Source organism: Panthera onca, chromosome A1 (genome assembly GCF_046562875.1).
Source record: "Panthera onca isolate mPanOnc1 chromosome A1, mPanOnc1 haplotype 2, whole genome shotgun sequence".
NCBI classification, from domain to species: domain Eukaryota; kingdom Metazoa; phylum Chordata; class Mammalia; order Carnivora; family Felidae; genus Panthera; species Panthera onca.
In genome coordinates, this window is record NC_138339.1 from 64,807,249 (window position 1) to 64,832,254 (window position 25,006).

The following is a 25,006-nucleotide window of genomic DNA, read 5'->3' on the forward strand; positions in this document are numbered from 1 at the left end:
ATGGGTTAGAGCCCCATGTTGGGCTCTGTGCTGACAGCTCAGAGCCTGGATCCTGCTTCCAATTCTGTGTGTGTGTGTCTCTCTCTCTCCCTCTCTCTCTCTCCCCCTCTCCTGCTTATACTCCTGTCTCTCTCTTTCTCAAAAATAAATAACTGTTAAAAAATTTTTTTAAAAAAAAGAGGTAAACGGAGAACCCCAAATCATGACTTTTCTTCCCTGGTCTTTTTATTTTTTCTGCAATAGCATTCGAATGGAAAAACCAGACAAACGCCATTTCCAGTATGGCCACGGTGTCAGCTTGGCAAACATTAGTAGTCCAGGGGGGTCATCCCAGCTAGCTTCCAGTGGCCAGGAAATCATTTCATCGTGTGTGATTGCAATCAAGAACACGTTCTGCCCTCTTATTCCTGTTTATAATGAAATGTATTTTAATCATGTGCAATCTCCAGGAAAGATGGTAACACAGAGAACAGTTTTTCTTTAAAAAAAAAAAAAAACATAATAAAAAGCTAAAAATAGAGGCTAAACCGGCTACTGTATTGAAATGCTAAAGGATGCAACCTCCTGGCACAGATCGAATAATAATGTTGGTTCAGAATGCAAGGGGTGGGGTGGTGCCGGGATCCCATTCCCGGGCAGAGTCCCATCAGCTGGCGCTGTCTGGGGTGGGTGCAGGTGGGGACAGATGCAGGAAGCACAGGAACACAGCAGATGTTTCCCTCTGGCCAGAAGAATGAGTGCCCATTTTGCAAGGGCAAAATCTGGACAGTGGAGGAAAAACACGAAGGAATCCCAAGCTGCAGGCAGAGGCTGACAATATAAAGTGGAGGGAGGGGGGCGCCTGGGTGGCTCAGTCGGTTTAGCGTCCGACTTCGGCTCAGGTCATGATCTCACGGTCCGTGAGTTCGAGCCCCGCATCGGGCTCTGTGCTGACCGCTCAGAGCCTGGAGCCTGCTTCAGATTCTGTGTCTCCCTCTCTCTCTGACCCTCCCCCGTTCAGGCTCTGTCTCTCTCTGTCTCAAAAATAAATAAACATTAAAAAAAAATTTTTTTTAATAAATAAATAAAGTGGAGGGAGGAAGGAGAGGCAGAGGACAGAGAAGCGTGGACCACAGCTCTAAGTCGGCGAGTTGAGAGTAGGAAAGAGAGGGTTTGGGCACAGAGAGAGGCAGCCATGGGGAGATGCATCCGTAAAAGTCAGCTGGGTATTAAGAGGGCGCCCCATCTGAGTAGAGTTTCTCACGCCCGGTTTCCAAAACCACCTGAGGAACATTCCCCAGTTCCCATGCCTCAGGTGTTATCCAAACCAATTGCATCAGTATCTGGGGTGGCCTGGGGACTGGCATTTTAGGCTCCCCAGGTCATGCCAGGGTTGAGAACCACTGTTCTGGAGATCGAGGGTACTTTCAAATATTTTTTTTAAGTTTACTTATTTTGAGAGAGAGATAGTTGAGGAGAGGCAGAGAGAGAGAGAGAGAGAGAGAATCCCAAGCAGGCTCCACACTGTCAGTGCAGAGCCCGATGCGGGACTCTAACTCACAAATCGTGAGATCATGACCTGAGCCGAGGTCAGATGCTTAACTGAGTCACCCAGGCACCCCATTACTTGCAAATAATTTAATGACTTTGGGGGTGCTCAGTGGGGCTTTTAAGGCACCGCAGTGTATGAATGTCCTCCGCTGAGCTAACGCTGCGGACGGACGTGTGTTATCCTTTAAATCCACCCAAATACCAGTGAGCCCCCATGTACAGAGATGGCTAACGTTCACCGCGCAATTATTTTGCCTTTTCACCACCTCACTGAATCTCAGGACACGCTGTGAAATAACCACTTTACAGATGCAAGTGTGACATTTCAGGCCCCGGCCCAACAGCTGCCAGCTAATACGTGGCAGAGGCAGAACTGAGCCAGTACAGCAGGTGCCCCTCATGTCCTGCCCGGGCCTGCCCTCCCCTCAGCCTGCCTGCCACCCGAAGGAGGGGACGGAGCCAGCCTCTGACCCCAAACCCCACCACTAAGACTCGGTTCGGAGCAGCCTGCGCAAAGGACCCCGGAAGAGCGTTGCATGCAAACAGTAGATGGCCCCAAGACGGCAACGTGTGGGTTGTGGACAGCACGTCTCTGAAGAGACTCTAGTAGGAATGGAGCTCGCCTTTTGAAAAAAAAAAAAAAAAAAAAATGAAGCTTCTGGAGCCCTGCAGGTGCTCAGTTCTGGGCACGCACCTGCTTCTCTGTTCATTCCCATCCCAGCAACCGCCCTGGCTCCACGTTGCTCTCCTCCCCCTCCCCCTGCCTTCCGTCGAGCCTCAACCTCTCCGGCCTAAAGAGCTCTTTAAGTTGCACGGCAAAAATAATACATGCTTAGAAGAACAGACTAAGAGAACACGGAAATGGATCAAGTGAGAGCTTCCCTCTTCTCGTTTCCCAGTCCCAACTCCCAACACTGCATCTCCGAGGGAAAGCTGCAGAATAACATGGTCTGTGTTTATCCAGACCGCGTAATGTGCGGATGCAAACATGCACGCTCAGCTGTAATGGGTGTGGTTTGGCTTTGTCTATAAAAATGAAATTTTAGAGGGCGCCTGGTTGGCTCAGGTCATGATCCCAGGGTCATGGGATTGAGCCCTGGGTCGGGCTTTGTGCTGCGTGTGGAGACTGCTTGGGATCCTCTCTCTCTCCCTCTGCCCCTCCTCTGGTCGTGCTCTCTCTTCTCTCAAAACTTAAAAATAAAAATCAAAGAAATCTTAGTATACATATTAAATTACATGCAACCTCATTCTTTCCCCTTAAAAATATACCGTGGGTATTTTTCTTACTTTTAAAATTTTTTTTCTTTCTTTAAGTAATCTCTACACCCAATATTGGGCTCAAACTCACAACCCAAAGACCAAAAAGAATCACCTGGTCTTCTGACTGAGCCAGCCAGGTGCCCCCACTATAGACATCTTTCCAGGTGACAAAGGTAGATCTTCCTCATTCTTGTTAGGAGTTTTACAGAAGTTCGAAATAATAATTCCTAGAATTTACTTACCCTTCCCCAATCAATCGACAGTGCCATTATTTCCGTGGTTTTTCTATTTTAAAAAAATGCTGTGGTGAATATTCCTGTATGTAGTTTTCTATTCCCCAAACACTGTTGTCTCTTTAAGAGAAGTTCCTAGAAGTGAGATTAGCTGGGTCGTAGGCTGTGACCTTTTCAAATTTTGATGGTGATGGCGGTGACGATAAGGATAGAAACTGACTACATTTAGCATTGACTTTGAAGTGCCAGGCATTATAAGCACATTTTACTCACTATTTCATTGAAGGCTTTTATCAAGTCCATAAGACAGATCCTCTTATTGTCCTCATTTCTCAGGCAGTGACCTTGAGGCCTACAGAGGTTGGCTCCCTTGCCCCAAATCACATGGCCAGTAAACAGACCGTCCTCCAAAAAGGTGATGCCAATTTCCACTGTAGCAACAGGACCCCTTTCTTCACATCTTCCCCAACAGAGGAAGTAATGGTCTTTGTGCAAAGAAACAATCAAAAGGTACCTGTCTTTGGGTTTGTTTCTTACTCCTTGAGGTTGCGAATCTTCTGCAGTCCCCGTCACTACAACCCTGTTTCAGACCATCGTCTCTTCCACTTGGACCAGAGCCTTCATGGGCACCTGCTGCCGGGGTTCCCCCTTCCAGTTCATCCTTCACACTGTCTGAACAGGCTCACCCTCTCCTGAAGCCCTTTGACAAAGTTCTGGTTCCTGGATCTGACTGTTGAGGCCCTGCCAGCCTGTCCAAGTCGGCATTTTCCCTCTGGCCTTCCTGTCCCTTTCCCATCAGCTTTCACAAACCACGTCCATGTACTTCCACATGGACATGCCATTATCTCTGGAATGGCCTTTCCATCTTTGATAGGCCCAGAAAACTCCTACTCATCCTTCAGAGCCCAACCAAAATGGCCCCTCTTAAAATCCAGGTGAAACCAAGAATACCAAAATGTTACCTGTGACAGAGACTCACAAGTGATATTTATTTCTGTTATATGCTTTTTTTCTAAATGTTTTGCAACGAGTAAACATTACTTTCATAAGTAGAAAAAATAAAATAACTTTAATTTTCAAACACGTCTCAGCTGAAACGTTTTAGTCTGTGCTTTTTGGTTTATATTGGGGTCAAAGTAGGTGTCTTTTCCTTCTGAGAAAATTTTCAGAGTGGATGGCATATAGTTGAACCTCAATAAGTGGCTGCTGAATGCACTGATTAATTAACAAGTCAAGCACACCCTCACACACACCTTGGCTGACTTTGAAAGCATAAGCCCCTCATGCATTCAAAAGAAGTCTCCCCCCTCGGCTCCCCTGCCACAGAAACTAGAGAGGGGCATGATCCTCCAGCAAGCCCTGATGTGTGACAATTTCAGGGCTCCTCTGAGTCTTTGCTGTCTAAGAGAGCAGACATTATCTATGTGACTCAGGGATGGGCCCGTGTCCCATTCCCAAATGCGGAAGGCACAGTCTGGGAGCAAATTCTGCCCCCTCTGATCCCTCGCGTGACCCTAGGTGTGAGGGGCAACCTCTACAAATTAGGCGGCTAGGGACCACGTGTCTCCTTCCTGGGGACTTGTAAGGTTTCAGAGAATTCGCTTCTCTCCTCGGGCGGTGTTTATATGGGTACCTGTGTATCAGCTATCTATTGCTACGTAATAAACATTCCAAGCGGGGGCGCCTGGGTGGCGCAGTCGGTTAAGCGTCCGACTTCAGCCAGGTCACGATCTCGCGGTCCATGAGTTCGAGCCCCGCGTCAGGCTCTGGGCTGATGGCTCAGAGCCTGGAGCCTGTTTCCGATTCTGTGTCTCCCTCTCTCTCTGCCCCTCCCCCGTTCATGCTCTGTCTCTCTCTGTCCCAAAAATAAATAAAAAACGTTGAAAAAAAAAATTAAAAAAAAAAATAAAAATAAAAAAAATAAACATTCCAAGCGGTGTCTTAAAACAGTGAGGGTTTGTTACTTTGCCTGATTCTGTGGGTTGGCTGGGTGATCTTCGGCTGGTTCACCTGGCCTCCCTCATGTAGCTGCGTTGGTTGCCGGAAGGTCTAAGATGACCCCTGCCTGGTAGTTTAGGCTGGCTGATGGCTGGAACACCTTGGTGCCCCCCTTACGGCCTCTCATCTTCCAATAGGCTAGACCGGCTTCCTTGCATGGGCCTCAGGACGGCGCTCCAAGAGGAAAAGGTCCCAGTCCCCCAAGCACTTACGAAGCCTCTGTTTACCCAGTGTTTACTGGTATCCCATTGATCAAAGCAGGTCACCTGGCCAAGAGTAGCGTCAGCTGGGGAGGAGGCTTGGCCCCTGCCCCTCGATGGGAGCAGTGGCAGAGGAGACAAAGCTGGATCCCCACTTAGCTGCTGGACCCGCGAGATCATAGATGGGTGTGTCCACCCATAGGTGGGGAGATGTCAAAGGGAGCAGATGTGGGGGAGCCTGGCTGGCTCAGTCGGTTAAGCGTCTGACTTCGGCTCAGGTCATGATCTCACGGTCCGTGAGTTCGAGCCCTGCGTCGGGCTCTGTGCTGACATCTCGGAGCCTGGAGCCTGCTTCGGATTCTGTGTCTCCCTCTCCCTCTGACCCTCCCCTGTTCATGCTCTGTCTCTCTCTGTCTCAAAAATAAATAAACATTAAAAAAAAAAATTAAAAAAAAAAGGCAGCAGATGTGGATGACACCCACACTTGGGCCTGCACTAGGGGAGCTGGAGCCCCAAGACCACCCCTGGCTGTCCCCTAGTCCCCAGGCTCTCCGAGCCTTGGTGCTAAACAGGATAGGACTTGAGGAAAGCCACTGCGGTGGGGAAGGAAGGTGGGTCCTGAGGAGAAGTCAGTCCCCATGGAAGGGGGAGTGGTTTCCAAAAGCTGGAGAGAGGCCCGAAGAATGACAGTCTTTCTCAGGAGCCTGCACACCAGAGCTCAGTGAGGAGCCGGTTGTGTTTATGAGGAGATTGCCAGTGGCAGCAAGAGAGATGCTCCCATTTTCCTTCAGGAAAGTTGCCTTTTAGTTCCAAGACGTGCGTCTGGCCGCCAGCCTCTTGCTGGGAGACAGCGCTCAGGACCAGCTCTAGCTGAGGCCACGCTCTTTCTGGGAAGTACCCGCCAGTGGCTGGGCGTGGCAGGGGCACTTGGGCCCGGCCATTTCTGTCCAGTGCGAGTCTTCTAAGAACAATCTTTGCTCTACAACTGCATGCTGCCCTGGCCAAATGTCAGAGCTGTACCACCGTCTGAGGGTCTCCCTGAGTCGTCCCCTTGCCCTCATCTTTCATGGGCCTTATGCCCCCTGAGCCCTCTGCTCTGCTATGATTATTGAGCATTTATTATGCCCCAGGCACCGTGCTAAGTGATCTGTGCGCGTTGCCGTTTAGTACCCACGGCAATGTATGAAGCAGGGGCTGATATGATCCCCATTCTCTGGGTGAGGAAACTGAGGAGCAGAGAGATTATACAGCTGGCCCGGAGGCCTTCAGCCAGTACGAAGCCAGGCCGGGTGTTTGAGTCTGCGCCTCTGGAGGGCAGGTCCCTGGGCCGCGACTGGGCAGTTTCATTTCTATGGCCTCCCAGCCTCAGGTTTTCTAGACTTTCATTTCCTCCAAACTGAAAACACCACACTTCAGTTCTTGGAATCTAATTTTGGAATGAAGTTTCCTGGGACTCGGGTCAGACATTCATCAGCAGGAGCTAAAATTAAAGGCTTCTCCTCAGCGTGCCTGTGTCAGAATGGCCCCCACGGAGACTTGAGTCTGACTTGAGTCAGAAGGAAGGCACCCCGTGCGTGTGGAGCATGAGCAAGGCTCAGCTTCCCCAGCTTCGGCAGGGCCTCACAAGCCAAAAGACCTGAGCTGGTTGGAGGCTGCAGGTTCGAGGAAGGCCGAGGTCTGTTGACCCCTCGCACCAGAAATGCACCCAGTGAATGACATGGGGGGGGGGGGGTTCCCCGCACGGCGCCTGCCTCACCACAGAAGCACAGAGTTCCCTGCCCCAGGGAGGACCAGCCCCTCACCATGAGTCAAGAGGACTGAGAACGCCTCTGGTGGGGAACCAACTCCTGTACCCCTCGAGTAGTACCATCAGAACACATTGACAGCCTCCCGCTAAGTCTCCGCTAAACTCTTCTACTGGTCGGAATCCTCATTCCATCCGTAATGCCTGACCCATACATCTGTGTCGCCTAGATATCCTCCTAGATATCCGCCCGCTACCGCCCGCAAGGAGGAATCCTTCAAACTCCCTGCAGGGATTGCTCACATCAAACGAATGAAACAGACATAGCGGAACAGAATCGAAAGGGAGCAGAGCAGGCCACCCTGAAATGTGCCACTTTGACACAGGGATTATTTTGAGCCGAAGGCAATCAGGACCCACCCGACTCAGGGAAACTTTTACCTCTCCCTAGTGCCTGAAAGAATTTAGATAAAGGTCCTGTGTCAGAAGGAGAGTTATTGCCAAAGAAACCTTTTTATCTGAAAGACTTATCTGTATGGCAGGGCAAACGTTTGATTACCATACATCTGCGCTTATCTCCCTGTGAGTTGTTCTTCTCCCCTTGGAAGCCCCAAGCTGCTAACTCACCTGAACCCCTCGGTCTGAGGGCACCTGGCCCAGGACACCTCCAGCGGCCAGCCCGCCTGGCCCTCTCCCTATGTCCCTCCCGCCACAAGGCCAGTTGCACGCCCTGCCAAGAAGACCGGGCCCCAGCCGCCAGCCTCCAGCACAGACGTTGAGATGCAAAGGCCGGGCCTTGTCATCCAGTGAAGCCCAGGCCAGATGCGCCTCCCCTACAGGCGCCAGGGCTGGAGGCTTCTGCCCAAAGGAAGTGCCTGCACCAGGACGGTCCCGGAGCGAACCCTGCCACTCCATTGGGTGCATAGGTGACCTCAGCGCGCAGAATGAGCGGGTGCTGTCGATGCCACTGATCCACCGCCCTCGCCACCACCAGCCCTGGACTGACAAACACCTAGATCTGTTGACCTCAGCCGCCGCCTGTTGGCCTTTCCTTTGGAGACCATCACTGCTTTCACGGAACACAAGAAGCCGGACTGTCAGCTTCGTAGACGTCCGACCCCTGCCAGGACTTAGAATGCAAAAACCCCAAAGCCTTGAGCTGCCTCAGCTGCCAGAGACAGTTCACAGGGGCCTGGAAGCTGTTGCACGTGCCCTGTGGGACCAAGGATTGTTCTTCCACCAGACAGGACCTGAGGCCCCTGAGGCCCGGCTGCCGGGCCTGGCAGAGGTGGCCGCCACTGTCTCGGCAAAGGTGAAGTCAGAAGCTGAGGTCACAGGCCCCCGAGTGAGCAGAACCCCACCTGCCCCGTCTATGCAAAGACGCTCAGCTCCTTCAAGTGCACATGTGATTGCATACAGGCCCTACGAGTGGCCCTACACCTGTGATCGATGTCCCCATATTTGTACCAAGAAGCACCAAGCTCAACTGCCCAAGACCCACGGGCAGCTGCAGACTCAGAGCCCTGCAGGGCCACCTTGGAACAGGCCTCTGCCACTGCCCCTCTGAAGCCAGCACACTCCCATGCAGCAGGTGGGGGTGGGGGGAGGCACTGGAGCCTCGATCACAGCGGGGGTCCAGGAACCTGGGGCTCCTCCTGATGGTGGGGCTCAGGTAGGCCCCAGGGGGACCAACTGGGGAACTACCACCGTGGAACAGAGAAATGAACCTGCAAAGAGCCAGATGTCCCCCCCAAGAAGATGCCAGAGCCAGGGGGCAAGAGCTGCAGGCCTGGGGGCGTCTGTGAGTTGTATGGGAAGCATTTTACCAACAGCAGCAACCTGACAGTGTGCTGGTGCTCGCACACGCGAGCTCTGATCCTACGCCTGCGCCCGGAGCAGTGAGCTCTATACCACCACCGCATGCACAGTCTGGGGCTGGGCAGCTCCTGCTCTGAGTGTCGCCACCGCGGCATGTCTTTTGGCCTGGGTGCCACCTTGGACAAACAGCTGTGGCAGAAGCACCCCCAGATGGGTGGGGAGGCCTGAGCCGCAGGAATGCCCTCTCTGCTGCCCTTGGTACCTTGTACCACTTCTGTCGACCTCCTTGTCCTTCCTCTGCTGCCAGCAAATCCTCCCACCCTGTCACACACACACACACACACACACACACACACGCACAAGGTATATAAGCCTCCGTTGCCTGATTGCCTCTGGGTCTCACATTTTTATGGGGCTCCTGTATGTACACATTAAATTTGCTTTTCTCCCGTTAATCTGTCTTATGTCAATTTAATTATTAGATCAGCCAAAGAACCTAGAAGGGAAGAGGGAAACATTTTTTCCGCCCCTCTAAATCAACCAGTGCAAACCTGGCTTCTGGCCCAGGTACGTTGTCTTGGAAAATTACTAAGTCACCGTAAGAACCTGGGGAAATCACTCACCTCTTTGCGCCTCAGTTTTCTCATCTGTAAAAGGGGCGTAATAATAATACTTATCTCGTAACATTTTTACAAGGATTGCACAAAAGGGTGCCTGCAAAGTGCTCAGCACAGCGCTGGGCACACAGCCAGCACTTAGTGTATGTTAGCTATTGTCTCAGTCTGTTGGAGCCGTTATAACAATATTGTCGACTGGGTGGCTTATAAACAATAGAAATTTATTTCTCATTGTTCTGGACCCCAAGATCAAGGTGCGGGTAGCTTTGGTGTCTAGAGAGAGCGTGCTTTGTCCTTCGTAGCCATCCTCACATCGTATCCACACACAGTGGAAGGGGCAAGGGACTCTCTCTGAAGTCTCCTTCATGAGGGACATTATCCCGATCATGAGGGCTGCACTCTTAGGACAGAATCACTTCCCAAAGGCCCCGCCTCCTAGTACCATCACCTTGGGAGTTAGGATTTCAACGTATGAATTTGGAGGGCCCATAAGCATGCAGACTATAACAGGTACCAGCTACCTTCTCGCTTTGGGTTCTTTAAAGAACAAGTCTTAGGGTGGTGGTTTATTTATAGGTGAGGCCAGGAGGTACAGTGGAGACTGGGGAAAGTGAAGGCAGAAAGGCCAGTGCAAGGTATTGTTCTGAGTGGGCTCCCCCTGGGGGGGCCATGGGCATGTGGAGCAGAGTGCCCGTTGCTTCTGTCCTGGTCACATATTCTCACACAGCCACGCAATCCAATTTCACTGTCAATTTCCAGCACTCACACCGGCCCCCTGGTTCACGCAAAGGGAAGGAGGGGAACTGCCAGTTATCAAGGGCTTCTGGGTGCTAGGGGGCTGTGCTCAGCACCCAATCCTCACACAACTCATAAGCGTGGGGATTAACATCCCCATTTTGCAGGGAACAAAACTGAGGCATAGAGAGGTTACGTATCGTACCCAAGATCACACAGCCTGTAAGAGGCAGAAATGGGACTCCAACACACAATAAGACTCCTGGCGTCCATCATCTCGATCTCTGCTCAATTGCACTGAAACAGCATGCAAAACACACACACACACACACACACACACACACACACACACACACCTAAAACAGTATGATTTTATGAAGTGCCCCCTGAGACCGGTGAGCGGATGAGACAGAGCCGGGTACTCAAAGTCAGGTGCCAAGAAGGCTAAGTTAGTGACCTGATGAAACACTTCCAGGCTCCTTCTCCTGAAGCATTGCTCTTCTGTTCTTGAGGAAGCCGAAGTCACAGTTTGCACACTGGGAAGGAGGGTGACCCCTCATTTGGGTTGACGAGGTGTCATTTTGCATAACACCCCCTCCCGGTCCCAGTCTCCCTGGTATTTTGTCCAAATCATGCTCAGAGACTGAGAGCGTCTTTGCCAATAATTTACTTAACATGGGTTCACTGTGGGAATTATAATGTATGATACTATTTCACAATCAATAGCATGAGGGATAATGTCTCTTAATAAACCAATGGAGAAATACCATATTCCCCTGATAGGTTAATTACACCATTTTCCCAGGCAAAGGGGAGATGAAAGAAAGAAAGCCCAGGTGTGGTCAAGGTATAGCTTTCTAAGACGTAGTTCTTGGAAGAGCTGTCTTAGCCAACCAACAGCTGACGTCCAGCTGCCAGCGTGAATTGAAAGCCGGCTGTTGCTGGGGCACAAGGCTTTAGTGGAACAAAGACCCCAGTGTTGGCAAGCAAGATGATCTCCTTCACGGGGGCCACTGTATGGTTTTCACCACCACTGGCAAAGAGTGGCCTTGCCATGGCAGGAACTGATGTCCCAAGGTCTTCGAAGAGCTATTTAGATCAGCAAAGAGTAGCTTTGCCCGGACTTGATGGCTCTCAGTACGTCCTCACAGATTCCCGGTACTTAAGGTTTCACTGTCCGTTAGTCCTAATGTCAACCCCGTATGTTCCTACGGATAAACGCTCAGTGGCACAACCGTTTTGATGACGCCGCTTCCCCAGGGTAAACAAATTCACCCCCCGAACAAAACAACTCCACTTAAGCCATGAACAAGTGGATCTGGAATCATAACAAATCAACACGTAACATCTGGTTTTGACAATAAATTATAGGTCTCCCTCTATAGGATGCTGTTAACAAGGAGCTTCCCTGTGGATTTAACATTTTTTATCCTCCCCACAGCCTTGAGATAAAGCTGCTTCTGGCACCATTTGACGGATGAGCAAAATGAGACCCAGACAGGTAGATAATTGCACAAAACCACCCTGCAAACCACCGGCATGGCTGGGACTGAAACCCAAAGGCCGGGCTCCACGGTCCCTGTCCTTTCTGCAGTTCCGTCCTGCAGTGTTCTTAGATCGGTCTCCATTCATTCGCTCACTTATTCACTCATTCATTCGCTCCTTCTGAGCACATGGTGCCAGTTTTCTCGTTTGGCTGTGTTTCTACAAACTCAGTGTCCAGAATGACACAGAACCCCAGGCTTGGGCACCCGGTCCCTGTGCACCTTGTGTCGCAGTGCCAGATCTTTGAACCTGCTTCTGGGCTTCCATCCCAGAGTGACTCCACCTGAGTAAGTCCTGGGTTCTTCATCCGCGACATGAGATCATCGGAGCGAGCTCTCACCTCAGGCAGCGGTGGGGGGTGAACGGAGACAACGGGCAGACGGAAAGTACTTGGCGCCCTGCCTGGCAAACAGGAAGCGCTCAGCAGAAGTGTAAAAGCCATGATGTCCTGTCCCAGGCAGGAAACACCACCCAGATCTGCACCTGGACGGCGGAGGCAGCAGCTCTAGGCCACCAGCAAATGGGAGTTTGGGTTTTGTTCTTAGCCAGGGACAATAGTTCAAAATTTATAACCCCCACCCCACTCCCCAGGAATATGGACCACATTTTAAGGAAACAGTTGGGGGCTGTGGGGAGGCGATTTCTAAGGAAAGGGGGCTTGCGAAATGTGGAACCTTCATTTCTGCATCTGTGCCCCATTTATCCTGGGAGTCTCCACTGAACCACACACGGAAGGCAGAATCAAAGGGGGCCATATTTGCATAATAAAAGAGGTGATTGAATTCAAACGTGTGGAGTCTTTACCTTTCAGAGTCCCCAATCCTTTTGTTCTCCTGTCTAATCATTTCTGGCAGTTTTTTAAAAGACTAAAAAATGTGGCACAGGGAGATATCAATTCAGAAGGAAAAAATACGGTCATAAGAGGGGTTAATGTGAATCGTGGGCAGAAAGCCTTTTTCTTTTTCTTTTCCTCTGAGGAGCCCTGACCCAGGGAAAAAGCAGTGACTGACGGGCCGGGGAGGCAGAAGAAAAACCATCTGGATTCCTGGATTCCTTTTCCTTTCTTCTTCTTTTTCTTCCCAACAGGGGATCTTTCTTCAAAGAGGAATTTTAAAACACTCTGAATACACATCTGTTTTTAAAAACAAAACAAGGGGCACCTGGGTGGCTCAGTCGGTTAAGCGGCTGACATCAGCTCAGGTCATGATCTCATGGTTTGTGAGTTCGAGCCCCGCATCGGGCTCTGTGCTGACCTTGCGGAGGCTGGGTCCTGCTTCAGATTCTGTGTCTCCTTCTCTCTCTGCCCCTCCCCCACTCATGCTCTGTCTCTCTCTGTCTCAAAAATAAATTAAAAAACATTAAAAAATTAAAAAAAAAACCCATAAAGTTGTTTGATAAATGCGACAGGACACTTGGAAATGTCCTTGACTGTCAGTGCTCAGTCCAGTCAGAGAGGCTGCTGGGCACTGATGAGGACCTACCATAGGCTTAGTCTTCTCAAAGTCTTTGATGTGTTTATATCATTTCCACTTCACGGATGAGGAAACTGAGGTTTAGCGTATTCAAGAAGGTACCTGGAAAGTGCCTGAGGGAGAGATTGAATCTCACCTTTTTTAATACAAAGCAAAGCAAATAGTATAGAAAAAGACAAAATGAGATATGAGAAAGAAAGAAAAAAGAAAGAAAAAGAAAGAAAGAAAGAAGAAAGAAGGAAGAAAGAAAAGAAAGAAAGAAAAAGAAAGAAGGAAAGAAAAGAAAGAAAGAAAGAAAGAAAGAAAGAAAGAAAGAAAGAAAGAAAAAGAAAGAAGAAGGAAGGAAAAGAAAGAAAGAAAGAAAGAAAGAAAGAAAGAAAGAAGAAAGAAAGAAGGAAGAAAGAAAAGAAAGAAAGAAGAAGGAAAGAAAAGAAAGAAAGAAGGAAAGAAAAGAAAGAAAGAAAGAAAGAAAGAAGGAAAGAAAGAAAGAAAGACAAGACAAGACACAGAGAGAGGAAAGATTTCTTAGGTATTATAAAGAAAAAAATCTAAAATATTAAAAAAACAAAGAAAAATTTAAGCGGAAAGGTTCTGAGGCAACACACTGAGACAGAGGCTGAGTATTAGAAATAGAGCCAGAACAAATACAGGCTGTGTGGAAATAGACTTCTGGGGCCAGAGGTGATATGTCATGAGTAAGGAAGAGAAGCCGCCTGGTGGGGACCCTGCCTGGCTCTGTGGGCAGTACATGTCCTGTCTAAAAGGTGCAGCCAAAGCCCGTGGAGACAGTGACAGTGTCATTTCTTAGCATCCCCAACTCCTCTTAAAACCATGCACAGAAAAAGTAGGGGAGCAAAAGAAAAGAATCCACAGATGACATATTTAACACAGCCTGGTGACCAAGTATCCCAGAATGCGGGAGGCTGGAGCAAAGCCGCTGATGGGGGCAGAGACGTCGGGGTTGCAGCTGTGTGAGAGCAGGTGGAGGGGAAGGCGAGGGCTTCCAGAAGTCCTAAGAGCTCGGCCTGCACAGACTGCTGAAAGTTAGTCACCTGGCGAAGGTGGTCCGGAGGACTGGGGACTAAACGTGAATGCAGGACCGGCAGGGGCCCATACAGGCTGCGACTTGCAGGTTAAGTACAAGGGGCTGGAGGGGGTCTGGGGGCTGGGACGGCCCGGGCCCTCGGGGCTCTCCAAAATGCAGGGGAAATGCCCTCAGAAGGGGAAAAACGCTGAGAACAGTACGCAGAAGGACCTCCTGCACAGGAAGTCTGTGGGCAAAGGTGGAAAAAGGTGTAGACGCTTCTGGGGGAGGGGACCTGAAGAGACAGCTCTGTGAGTACAGCCAGCTGGCTGCACTGAGAAACTGTTGTGGGAACAACAGACCAGAGCCCTGGAACAGCCCTGGACACGGGTCGGAGTTGCCAGGACAGATTTTATTCAGACCAGGGCCGCGGGGCACGTAGGCTCGGGTATAAACTGAGCCCAACTCCGACTCGGAACAAAGGCGACTGAGGTTCTTAAAGGGAGACGGGAGGGGGAGTTAAAAGGGGCCAGGAGGAAATGGGAAATTACAGGAGGAAGGTAAGTAGAGAATTACTCACCGGTTTGGCAGCGTGGGTTGGGACAATGTACATTTTGTAGTTCGGCCACCCTGTGTTTTCTTGAGTGGAGACTCAGCGCGGGGCCTGGGGTCCCCTTTGCAGACGTGGCCTAGTGTGGGTGCAAGCCCGGCTACAGGTGGGTCAGGTCTCTTAGCACAGCGTGGGCAAGTCCTCTGTGCTGGGCGGGAGTCGCGGGGGAGCTGGCCCACCCACCCCCACCTTCTGCACAGGGACGACGACGTCTGGTTCTTCCCTGGAAAACTGCATCGTCTACAGCTCACCCTAAGCCTTATTAGATTCTGATTCGTGGGGGCTCTTTTACAGCCCCGTAAATAGTGTGTAACTGACACACAGGTAGGTTCTGTCCCGTGTCACCCCTTCTGTGCACACACAAAGTTTGCCTTCATTAACAATTCATTTGGACACACTTTTGCTCCACATACATTGGTACATTTCTGGCCCTGTCTTTGAACTAGTCACAACATCTGCCCGGTTCCCCTGTGGATTAACAGAATGCAATTTTTAACATGTGTCCATATTTGCATCTGGATGAGACGTGCGATTTTATCTGTTTCTGAAAATTATCTCTTAGCAACAGGAACTTCCTCCAAAAAGTATGGGGAGACCCATCTCACTTAAATATAAATAAACAGAAAGAAGATTGTGATGAAAGAGTGTTCCAAAAACAGGATACTTATCAGAGTAATACATCTATAAAAATAAAAACCCATTAGAAACATATAGCTCCAAGCAGAGGAAAACTATAACCTAATATTCCAAACTGACCTAGGAGAAGAAAAAGATAAAAAGATTATGGATGGCAATCAAGAAAGAAAAACCTAAAACAGAATTAGAAAAGGTCAGGAATGAATTAGAGATAAAATAGATAGATGCCATAGAAAATCACAGTGAGAGAATGACGGGGGCGGGGGGGGGGGTGCGGGGGGAAGGGGGAAAAGAAATGGAGCAGAGGGGCACGTGGGTGGCTCAGTGGGTTAAGCATCTGACTCTTGATTTTGGCTCAGGTCATGATCTCATGGTTGGTGAGTTCGAGCCCCACATCAGGCTCTGCACTGACAGCATGGAACCTGTTTGTGATTCTCTCTCTCCCTCTCTCTTTGTCTCTCTCTCTCTCTCTCAAAAATAAATAAATAAACTTAAAAAAAAAAAAGATGTAGAACAGAAATGAAGAGGTCCCTAAGAAAAGATCTGGCAGAGAGTGATAGTTACAAAAGAGTGAAATGCCCAACATGCGTGTGATAGTTCCCAAAGGGGGAACTTGCGACCACAAGAAAGTAAATAGCAAAAAGTATAATCTGAGAAACTTTTCTGGAAAAAGCAATCGCTTGAATTATCCAACCCAAGAAAAACAATCCCAAATGGCCAACACCAAGATATATTTCAGTAAAATTTTTGGACTGTAGAAGAAGCATTACACTTGATATCTGGACAAAATCCACAAATTCTTAGAGCGGGAAGGAAAATCAGTTTAATATCGAGTTTGCCATCAGAAACATCAGAATTCTAAAGAGTGACATATTTAAGAAGTTCAAAGAAAGAAAATGAGAGTCAAGGGTTTCATATCCAGTCAAGTAGATCGAATAAAAAAAGGCATAGCACAAAATGCCATGAACTTCGAAGAACGCAGAGAATATTGTTCCCATAAACCTTTCCCGAGAAATCTACTAAAGAATAAACTTCAGACAATCAGAAAACAAAGGAAGAAGATTGAGCACAAGGGCTGGTGGGGAGCACTGGGCGTGTTTAACAATAAAAGAAACACTAAGTGTTGGGGCCAGGAGTGACAGGCTAGTATCTAATTGTCACATGTTCTGACAACTAGATATGATACAATTTTCAAAACATGGGGAGAGAAGGGAGTGTATGAAAAGTAGAATAATCTCATTGATGGCCTCATTGGTATTCATTGGAAGTAAACCGATGTTACTTTAAAATATATCCGCTGTTCCTTTAAAATAGATGCTGAAGGATGAAAAAAGGTCCTCATTAATTTCAGTATTTGTCCTGGTAGGAAACCAATACACACACACTGATAAAGAAAGGGCTACGGGGGGTGCCTGGGTGGCTCAGTTGGTTAAGCATCCGACTTCAGCTCAGGTCACGATCTCACGGTCTGTGAGTTCGAGCCCCGCGTCGGGCTCTGGGCTGATGGCTCAGAGCCTGGAGCCTGCTTCCGATTCTGTGTCTCCCTCTCTCTCTGACCCTCTCCCATTCATGCTCTGTCTCTCTCTGTCTCAAAAATAAATAAACATTAAAAAAATTAAAAAAAAAAAGGGCTATGGATATCACACAAAGCTTTTAATCTAAAGGTAACCATTAGAATGAAAATACAAAACTTCGTACATACAATAGCATCCCCCCCCCCAACAACTTCCTGCAGTTTTGCCTTCTGTGGTTTTAGGTTACTTGTGGTCGACCACGATCCAGAGGTGCTGACGATCTTTCTTCTGATTTATGGTCAGATGATCAATAGTAAATGAACGCTCCGTCACAACACCTGGGTCATTCGCCTCACTTTATCACATAAGCATTTTATAACATATTCTCACAGGAAGGGTGAGCACAGGGTAATAAGGTATGTTGAGAGAGAGAGAGCCCACATTCACATAACTTTTACTACAGGATGTTGTTATAAGTCTTCATTCTACTAGTAGTTACTGTTGTTGATCTCTCACTGTGCCTAATTTATAAATTAAACTTTATCAGAGGTACGTATGTATAGAAAAAACAGTATATGGTGTTCAGTTCTGTGATTTTAGACATCCACCAGGGTCTTGAAACCTGTTCCCTGCGGATAAGGGGGGATATCCTACCAAAAGAAATAGACAGGGACTGATGGTAGGTCTCTCAGAATATACCACGTTTTATAGTTTTATTTTGTAACGATGTAGCTGTTTTAGATAATTTTTAAAAAGCAAAGCAAAAAGAAAAAAACAAAACCTCGCTGCATAGGAAGAGAGTGGCAGAACCATTCACAGAAGAATTATTTCAAGTTACTTTTTAAAAGTAACTAGGGGCGCCTGGGTGCCTCAGTTGGTTAAGTGTCCAACTTCAGCTTAGGTCGTGATCTCGCCATCTGTGGGTTCGAGCCCCACGTCGGGTTCTGTGCTGACAGCTCAGAGGCTAGAGCCTGCTTCAGATTCTCTCCCTCTCTCTCTGCCTCTCCCCTGTTCACTCACTTGCCTGTTCTCTCTCTCTCTCTCTCTCAAAAATAAAATAAAACATTACAAAAAATTAAAAGTAAGGAAAAAACATAAGAAGATATTTTAAACTGCAATTGGTAGTCAAATATTTAGTAAAAAAATGTAAAAGTGTTAGGTTTAGTTATGTTTAGTAAAAGTGTTCTGTTAAGCCTATATGTGATGTAAATTTATATATATAAACACACATATTTATATCTTATATACGTATATATAGAATGTAGGATATGTAGAATATGGAGAATAAAGCAAATAAATAATTATATTAATTCCATCAGAAACCAAGATAATTAGCATAATTTCAAAAATGAAGGTACGTATATCAGAACTGTTCGGTACAAACGGTAATTTTTCATTTGAATTGGAAACAGCTGTATGAACTTATTTTTTTTCTCTTTCTAAAAGTATTTATTTCCTATTTCCGCCCAGTATAACTAGAAGCACTCTTAGCACTCACACTGTGCTGTCTGCACACCATTCCCCTACCCCTCTAGAAGGAATCAGTGCTCTTCAGAGAAACAGGGATTTGAAGATCTGGGGAAGAAATGTCCAAAATAAATCTGGGACATCTTGTCATAACTGACAGACTATTGCTGGGCGCTTGGGTGGCTCAGTCGGTTAAGTGTCCAACTTCAGCTTGAGTCATGATCTTGTAGTTCGTGAGTTCAAGCCCCGCATGGGACTCTGTGCTCACAGCTCAGAGCCCAGAGTCTGCTTTAGATTCTCTCTCTCTCTCTTTCTCTCTTTCTCTCAAAAATAAATAAACATTCAAAAAAAAAGAAATACAGACTATTGGGAACACAGCAAGGGACACAGAAGCCTATTTGAAGGGACTCCATTGGTCAAAGCAAGATTAATTTGAGCATCGAGAAAAAAACTCACTAAAATGAATGGAAAAATCATGCAAAGCATATGAAATGTGTAAGTTCAAAATGATACAAAAAAACCTCCTTGGTTCCTTTGCAAGTTGCTAGGCACCAACTCATTATGCTGAAAATTGATAAACAAAGGACAAGCATTTATTTTGCATTTCCTGTACAGATTGGATTGCAGAAAAGCCAAATTGTTGATAAGAAGTTCTTCTTTATAGAAGACTCACAGGCAAAAAAATGATAGCATTGGGAAATGACCAGTTTGCCTTCCCTAATGAAGGAATACATCCATGCCAGTGTTTCCCAAACTTCTTTTCATCATCATCCCCCTAGGGACATTTTAGACACTTTTTTCTTCCTAATCACAACCTCCATGGATTTTTTTAAATGTCTATTTATTTTGAGAGAGAGGTTGAGAGGGGGTGAGGGGCAGAGAGAGATAAGGAGACAGAGAATCCCAAGCAGGTTCTGTGCTGTCCGCACAGAGCCTGACAGAGGGCTTGATCTCACGAACCGGGAGATCATGACCTGAGTTGAAATCAAGAGTCGGTTGCTCAACTGACTGAGCCACCCAGGTGCCCCCTTCCACACCATGGAATTTTAATGCCACAGATATACTGCATATCCGTTTATACTATATATATATATATATACGTATATATATGTATATATGTGTATGTATGTATATGTATATATGTATATGTATGTATATATATGTATATATACGTATATATATGTATATATATATGTACATATATATGTATATATATATATATAGTATATATATAGTGTGTATATATATATATATAGTGTATATATATACATACATAGATATATATAGATATATAGATACATAGATACCTTTGCTTTATGCATTAAAAGAATACGACTTTTTCCTCTCTAAACTCCTCTCAAACTAATGTTGGCCTCTTTGGTGGCTTTATCAACCCCTTTGAGAATGCATGATTTAGACAATGGTCATTGGTGATCTGAGGGTGAACTTGATTGTGGTGAGATCTGTTGACATCACCTGAACCTGCTCATCATTCTGAAAAATGTGGACCGACGCTGTGAGTCTCTTAATATAAAGCGATATGAAGGAAACAGCAGCATTGAGTAATACTTGCAAAAAAAAAAAAAAAAGAAAGCGGATGAATCTGAATGTGACCTCACATCAGTTTCGAAGCGGGGTAGGCAGGCACGTCTATACAGCCGGAAGAAACAAGCAGTGAAACCCAGAATACACGAAGTTCTGCCGGACAAAGGACCCACTTTCCTCAACAAATGAAGGGGGTGGGGAAAGGAGAGGGGGAAGGAACTATTACAGATGAGAAGAAATTTAAGAGACACAACAACCAAATGTAATGCGTGCGTCTTATCAAACACAGTTTCGGTAAGATGATATTAAGGAATTAACATTAATTTTGTTGAGTGTGATAATAGTATTGCGATTATGATTCTTAAAAGTCTGTCTCGGGGCGCCTGGGTGGCTCAGTCGGTTAAGCGGCCGACTTCCGCTCAGGTCATGATCTCACGGTCCGTGAGTTCGAGCCCCGCGTCAGGCTCTGTGCTGACAGCTCAGAGCCTGGAGCCTGTTTCAGATTCTGTGTCTCCCTCTCTCTCTGCCCCTCCCCTGTTCATGCTCTGTCTCTCTCTGTCTCAAAAATAAATAAACGTTAAAAAAAAAAATTAAAAAAAAAAAAGTCTGTCTCTTAGGAAATCGTTTTATTGTATTTATGGGGGAAATCATATGATGTCTTGAGTTTGACTTAAAATATTTCAGGCCGTCCCTCATGAAAAAGAAGCTGTTGGGGATGAAGCCTGAAGAAACAGGAAAAGCAGACTGTTCTTAACTGTCGAAGCTGGGTGATAATACAGGGGGAGCCCCTACATGATTCTCATCTCTACTTCTTACTATGTTTGAAATTTCTCATGATAAAAAAATTTTTTTTCAGTTATTTGCTTATCCAGGGTGGCCTGGGTGGCTCAGTCGGTTAAGCGTCCCACCTCAGCTCAGGTCATGATCTCACCGTTTGTGGGTTCGAGTCCTGCATGGGGCTCTATGCTGACAGCTCAGAGCCTGGATCCTGTTTCAGATTCTGTGTCCCTCTCTCACTCTGCCCTTCCCCTACTCACACACACTCTCTCTCAAGAATCGATACCCATTAAAAGAAAAATTTTTGGGGGGCGCCTGGGTGGCTCAGTCGGTTAAGCGTCCGACTTCGGCTCAGGTCATGATCTCACAGTTCGTGAGTTCGAGCCCCATGTCGGGCTCTGTGCTGACAGCTCAGAGCCTGGAGCCCGCTTCGGATTCTGTGTCTCCCTCTTTCTCTCTCCTCCCCCCCTCATGCTCTGTCTCTCTCTTCTCAAAAATAAATAAACATTTAAAAAAATTAAAAAAAAAAAAGAAATTTTTTTTAAATCAAGTTATTTGTTTATCCAAAACATCCTAAACGAGACATAAAATAAAGAAGGCTGCCAATCGATGCCTCATTGGAATGAGGGGCCAGTGTGTCCAAATACTCCAGTTTTTCAAAGAAGCTTGAAATTGGGTTTTTGTATGAACTCTCCCAATTTTTAAACGTTAACAGCAAATTCTGCATTTTTTTGAAGATCCCTGCAGGGGCCTGTGGTGGATCCATCGTAACTGGTGAGCGCCCAGTCTGAGACCTTCGGGAAAAATGCCAAACTCCATTGCTTTGATCAAAAGCAGTCCTTTCTGCACTGAAAATAACTTGTCTGCTTTTAGTTTGAAACTTTGTGGTTATTTTTGAAATGCCAGTTTATTTTCCTAAGGATGACTAAGGCAACAATTGATCTGAGAAATGTATTTCCAGGTCTCATTTTCTCGCCGTGTCTGAAAGCACTACTGTTGTTCAGGTTTCCTCTTCCTCGGTGTCTCTGTGACACTTGACTCTCCCTCCATCCCCGCTCCCTCCCAACGCCCTGTCTTGGCATTCTTTGGCCCGCTGTTCTCTGAACCCTTAGTCACGCAGGACAGGCCCCCATTTCTTCCCACCCTCTCACACTCCCTTGGCAGGCTCCCATGATTTGTCACCATCACTGTGCCAATGACTCCTAAGTGCCCGCCTCCAGCCCAGCCCACCCTCCTGCTGATTTTCCAAGATGTCTTAAAGACATCTCAACTCCGCCCTGTTCCAACCCAAGGCATCGTCTTTTTTCCCCTTGCCACACCCTCCTCTCCTGACCTCACTGTGAACAGGGCTACCGTGCTTAGAAATTTTAAGATGGGATATCTCACAGCTGTCTGATCTCAGGCTTGGTCTCCATTCTTGCACTTACTCGTTTAACAAATTTGTACTGGGTGCCTACCTTGTGCCAGGCGCTATCTGGGTGGTGGGAACACAAGAACATGACAGAGTCTTTGCTCTGATGAAGCTGACGACATACGGACAGGTTCATGTATAACACAGCAGGGCAAGGCAACGGAGAGTGACCTTGAAGAGGGGACATTGGAGCAGAGACCCAGATGAAGTGAAGGAGCGAGACATGTAGATATCTGGGGAAGAGGATTCCGGGCAGAGAGAACAGAATGTGAAAAGGTCCCGAGGCAGATTCCAAGAACAGTAAGTAGGCCAGAAAGGCTGGAATCAAGGGAGTGAGAGGAGAGGAGTAAGACAAGGAATTAGAGAAATAGCAAGGACCTGGGTGGTGCAGGGTCTTATCCGTCATGGGGCCCTATTAAAAAGTGGACAAAAGACTTGAATAGACATTTCCCCAAAGAAGACGCACAAATGGCCAACACGCACATGAAAGATGCCCAATCGTTAGTCATCAGAGAGATGCAAATGAAAATGGCAATGAGATCCCACTTCACCCCTTCTAGAATGGCCAGAATGAAAAAGACGGCCAGCGAGGGTTGGCTTGTGAGGATGTGGAAGCTCACAACTCTCATTCACAGCTGGAGAAAGTGCAAATTGGCACACCTTCTTTGGAAAATACTCCCGCAGCTCCCGAAAAAAATTAAATACAGAATCACCACATGACCCAGCGATCCCGCTCCTAGACATGTACTTAGGAGGACTGAAAATGTACGTCCACACAAAAACTTGAGTGGGAATGTTTATAGCAATATTATTCATAATAGCCAAGGAGTAGAAACAACGCCAATGTCCATCAACTGGCCAAGGGGTAAGCAAAAGGTGATATATCCATACAATGGTATATGATTTGGCAATAAAAAGAAATGAAGTTCTGATTCATGGGACAACATGGATGAACCGAAAGCGTTATGCTCGTGAAAGAAGCCAGATGTGGAAGACCATATATTGCATGATTTCATCTCTATGAATGTCCCAAATTGGCCAATCCTTAGAAATTAGTGATGGCAGGGAGTAGGAGAAGGAGGAAGTGGGGAGTGACTGCTCATGGGTACGGGGTTTCTTTGGAGGATGATGAAAAGGTTCTGGAATTAGATAGTGGTCATGGTTGCACAACCTTGTGCATATACTAAAAATCACTGAATTGTACACTTGGAAATGGTAAATTTTATGGGATGTGAACTATACCTCAATTAAAAAAACAAACTCTGGGAGGCGCAGGGTTTCTGTTTCCTTGGCCTGTCTACACCTCTGCTGCCCCATCCTAGTCTCAGCTGTCACCCCTGAATTGAAGCCATGGACATCAGACTAGCCTGGCTGTTTCCTCTCTTGCCCCACACAGCGCCCAGAGTGCCCCTTCAGGACTGTAAATTACATTGTGCCCCTCCTGTAGGTAAAGCCCCCCCCAGGAACCTCCCATGGCACTTGGAATCAAATCCAATCTTCCTGCAGCCTATAGGACCCTGTGTGACTAGCCCCTGCCTGCCTTGATCTCACCCTCATTCCACTTGTCCCTCATTGTTGTTGCCCTCTCTCTGTTCCCCAAACACCCAGGCGTGTTCCCTCAATTGGGACTTTTTGCTTGCGGTTCTCTCTGCCAAGATGGCTGTTCCCCTTGTGTGGGCAGCCCCTCCTCATTCAGGCCTCTGCTCCCAACTCACCTCCTCAGGGAGGCCACACTGACCAGCCTGTCCGAAGCGGTCTTCTCTGCCCTGTGTCCCTCCTTCAGGCTGCTTCCACAGCCTGCCCTCACCTGGTTCACTTGTGTGATTACCTGCTGCACAATCTCTCTCCACCTCTAGGATGTGAACTCCCTGAGAGCAGGGATCCGGCCCAGTGTTTGGCCAATAGTAGGACCTCAACAGTATGTGTCACATGAACAAATGAATCCCCATGCATCCGCTGCTTACCGGGGGGTGCGCCCTTGGGGTCAAGTTGCCCGACTCTTCTGAGCCTCTACTTCCTAGTCTGGAGAATCCTCGACCTGGGTGGTGGTTACACCATGCTCATTTTAAGACAATTCATGAAGCCGCACATTTGTATGGAAGTCTCTCTGGTGAGGGTACCTCCCAGGGCCCTCGGAGAACTGGCTGGAGGAGACAGCAGAGGAGGGAAATGGTCACATGAGCCCTGAGAACATTGCCCCGGGGGACTCTACCCTGTGTGGGGTTGGTGGGGGGGGGGGGATGGAGAAAGGTTCAGTCTTGGGACCACATCTTAGTCAAGGGAGGAGCCCCGGGGTTAAAGCCAAAATCTAGCGTCTGAGCCAGAACTGGAAAGGTAAATGCTACCTGCACGCCAGTCTGCTCCTACGGGAGCCTCTTCAGGTTATTTTAACACTGAGCTGGGGGTGGCAGGTTTTTGAAGGCTGTTTCCCTGGTTACGTAGACCCACCCGTCCTAGCCCAAGGGTGACTCACCACAAATGCTAAACGCATGAGCGCACATGTGTATTTCTGCACGCACACCCGAGGACGGGCCAAGCATTTGAAATGGGGGCCCGACAGATATCTGCAAGATCACACAGTGTTCAAACTGTTTTGAGAGACGCATTGGCAACCAAGAACTGGAAACGTGGCCCCCACCTCTTGTCCCTGTATTTCTACATCCAAGATGGTCTCCTCGTGGTACCACCAGATATATGAAATCAGTTTCTGCAGAAAATGGTTCATCCCTGTGTTATCAGCTCCAATAAGAATTTGGAAACCACTTGGCGTTCGAAAATAGAAAATGATTAAGTGAACCACTTCGAGACACATGAGGAAATATATTACGGTCATTAAAATTCTATTCGGGGAGAGCTGGTAATAACCGGGA

General features: G+C 47.5%; 1 pseudogene; it reads left to right on the forward strand.

Moving 5' to 3' along the window:
- Positions 1 to 6,399: 6,399 nt before the first annotated feature.
- On the forward strand, positions 6,400 to 9,084 carry LOC132680364 (zinc finger protein 296 pseudogene; annotated as a pseudogene).
- Positions 9,085 to 25,006: the final 15,922 nt, after the last annotated feature.